Source organism: Vombatus ursinus, unplaced genomic scaffold (genome assembly GCF_900497805.2).
Source record: "Vombatus ursinus unplaced genomic scaffold, bare-nosed wombat genome assembly UNPS02014837.1, whole genome shotgun sequence".
In the NCBI taxonomy this organism is placed as follows: Eukaryota; Metazoa; Chordata; class Mammalia; order Diprotodontia; family Vombatidae; genus Vombatus; species Vombatus ursinus.
Genome location: NW_020954615.1, coordinates 11772809 through 11775886, shown reverse-complemented (window position 1 = coordinate 11775886; position 3078 = coordinate 11772809). Strand labels below are relative to the sequence as shown.

The 3078-nt window shown below is 36.8% G+C and overlaps 1 pseudogene; it reads right to left on the bottom strand.

Moving 5' to 3' along the window:
* Nucleotides 1-1604: 1604 nt before the first annotated feature.
* Nucleotides 1605-2736, bottom strand: LOC114026306 (annotated as a pseudogene).
* Between the last annotated feature and the right edge of the window lie 342 nt (nt 2737-3078).

Here is a 3078-nt window from a genome sequence, read left to right as displayed (position 1 = left end):
AAAGTTAAATAGAATACTGGTATTTATGATTTTTGTATGAAACATGTAAAGAAATTTGTTCAAAACCTATGGTTATACTAATTTTTTTTTACCACAAACCTATTTATGAACAAAAATGTAGCATCACCAGACTGTCTACAGACAGAAGCAACAACAAATCTGATGGAGTATAAATTAAAGTCCCCAGGACAATGGAAATGAATAAGTAAGACCTCAAGTAACCATGTTAATGCCATTTATAAAGGAAAATTTTGAAAAAAGATACAAAAACATTCAAAACCTGAACATCACTTGGCATGTAAGGAATAAACCCCCCCAACAAATTAGCTGAAAGGCTCATAAAAACAAGGTCTTATTTATATTACACAAAGCTCAGGTGTTAGCCTTGAACATAACTTTCAAAACACTTTCGACTATCTCCAACCCAGATCATTTCTGATGATTCGCTGAAGTACAAATTGTATGCAACTTTTTTTTCCTTAAGACAAAACAATTATTTAAACAATACTGTAAATACACCACTAAACACCATGAGCTCTATATGAAGGGAATTCTTTAGGAAGAATGTATCCCTCCCCCCATCTCTTGGTAATTTAAATTTCTTGCCTGCTCTTATAGATTCTTTTTTTCTGTAAATTTTTATTTGTTTCAAACCACAAATCATCATGAGACACCTGTCAGATAATAACCAGGATGATTGGATGCTCCACTGGTGATTACAAAAATGAAAACAATAGTGTTCCCATTGATTCTACTTCTTTAATACAAAGATCTCCAAAGTACTTTCCTATGTCATAAATCTTTCTAAATTTTCCAACCACTGCAAATTTCCTGGTAAGTTTTAAAAGCTCACTGGATGTCATATGAAGAGATTTCTCAAAGTATTCAAGTAAAAAGTGTGCTTCAGGACCAGTAAAAAGTTTCTTCAAATTTTCTTTTTTTTTTTTTTTATAAAAATAGATGCTTCTTTAAAAACCCACATCAAAGAGGCTCTTATCTCTTTGGCAAGGTACTGCTTTGTGAAAAGATCTCCAGTATTCTTACAATTCTTACAGTTTTTAATGTTGCCCTCCTCCTTCCCAGCCCAAATCATAATTACAAAATAAATACTGTTTTAAACTTTATAAAGAAAGTGTAAACTTCAAAATTCTTCTTTTTTCCTTGAACAGATGTAATAGTAATGCATTAAATGTAAACCAAACATAAAGCCAACTGGGAAAAGAACTGAAAGGAAGACAACCCACTTACGGGTTTCAACACAAAGTCTCAATATTTACTCAGATGTTCTGGGCAGTTACTTGAAAGAAAAGAAACTTCTTCCCTTAGCTGAAACACTTTACAAGATCCACTGTCTTCAAAGAAGGCAATAGAATGCAATGTGACAGGTAAAAACTCTGTGCCTTTTGTCCATATTCAAACATAAAGATATTAAGAAGATTTAATTCAAATACGAGCAATAAAAACTCATATTAGGATGCTAAGTAGTTGTTACATTCCTATCTCAATATTGACTCCCAAAGACATTTGCTAATGGATAAAGTTTTTCTTAACCAGCCTTTGTTGTAGAATTGTCATACGTAAATGGGCTGAGGACAATAAATTCATTAGGTTTTGTGCATTTTGTTTGTTTTAAAGGACATCTGCAATACTGTCTCCCAGGCAGTCTCCATTCAGGCTAACTATTGACACGGTGGCCTTTTTGTAGTTTGTCATAGTCATAAATCCAAAACCTTTGCATTTATTGGTGTTGACCTTCATATTGGTGACAGTTACAAAAGCCCCAAACATTTGTACAAGATACTTTTATCTGTGTCCAGTGCCAAGTTGTACACAAAAATTCACTACCCTGTTCCTGCATGCCCTGGGATATTAATTCCAGCCAGACTGGTCATTCCATCAATTGTCACTGGAGAAAACCTACTAAAACATTGAGCCTGCTGAGCTAGTGGTCCTGGATACTTTCTGTTGGGAGATTGGCACAGCTGCGAGAGGATAGCCTGATTGGTTTTTTGGCTTGGATTGTTGTCAGACTTGACAGTGATTGGCTCTGTGGCACTTGGAGGTTTATGGCCATTTAGAACTTTGATCAATTCTTCTGCCTCGATCCTTTTATCAAATCGAATAAACCCTATATCCCTTGATACTCCAGTGGCTTGGTCAACTAGAATATCAGAAGTAATAATTCGTCCAAATTGGGAAAAGAGCTGCTCCGATTCCTTCTGGGTCATTGTTTTCAGAAATCCACTGATGTACAAATTGGCACCTCTGATTGGAGCCTAACTTGGGCAAGCATAGGAAACTTTTATTGTTTTGATTTGAAGTCTCAATCCTTTGGGTATGCAGTTTACAAAGCCTTACCTCAAGCTATGCCCATTATTTTTTCTCCTATGAACTTACAGGACTCTATTTCACCAGTGCTCCCAAAGAGGCTTTTCAGCTCCTCCTGTGTCATGTTCTGAGGAAGGCAATTGACTGTTAAATTGGTCTTGCTATCTTCTGTGTTCCCAGAGTCAACTGGTGATGAGCAGTTGTTTATGGTAGTTGGACCATTCACTGTTATTGCAAGTTTGTCCATTAGACAGTTGTGTTTCCATGGCAGTAATTACCTGTTGTAAGCCAAGAAGTGCCCAAAGTGGGTGCCCAAAGACTGCCAGAGATAGGTGCAAATGGTGACATCTAGTGGGCAGGATGCAGGAGTGGCGTCAGGACCATGGCAACCTCATAGTGCTTTGCCATGCTTTTTGCACTAATTTTTAAAAACTGCTTTGCAGGACATAGAACTGGGGAAGTCTGGGCTATGGCCATTTTTCCTTAGCAGCATTTGTGGCTCCTATTACCTCTAAGAGGTTTTCAATTGTGACCTCTTGTTATCTCCTTTAGGTCTTTACCTCTAATAATACCTATGAGTGAGGAAAGAACTCCAGGTATTACTGCCATTTTCGTTTTGTTGTTCATTCATTTCAATAGTGTCTGACTCTTCATGACCTCATTTGGGGTTTTCTTGGCAAAGATACTGGAATGGTTTGCCATTTCCTTCTCCAGCTCATTTTACAGATGAGTAGCTGAGGTAAATAGGGT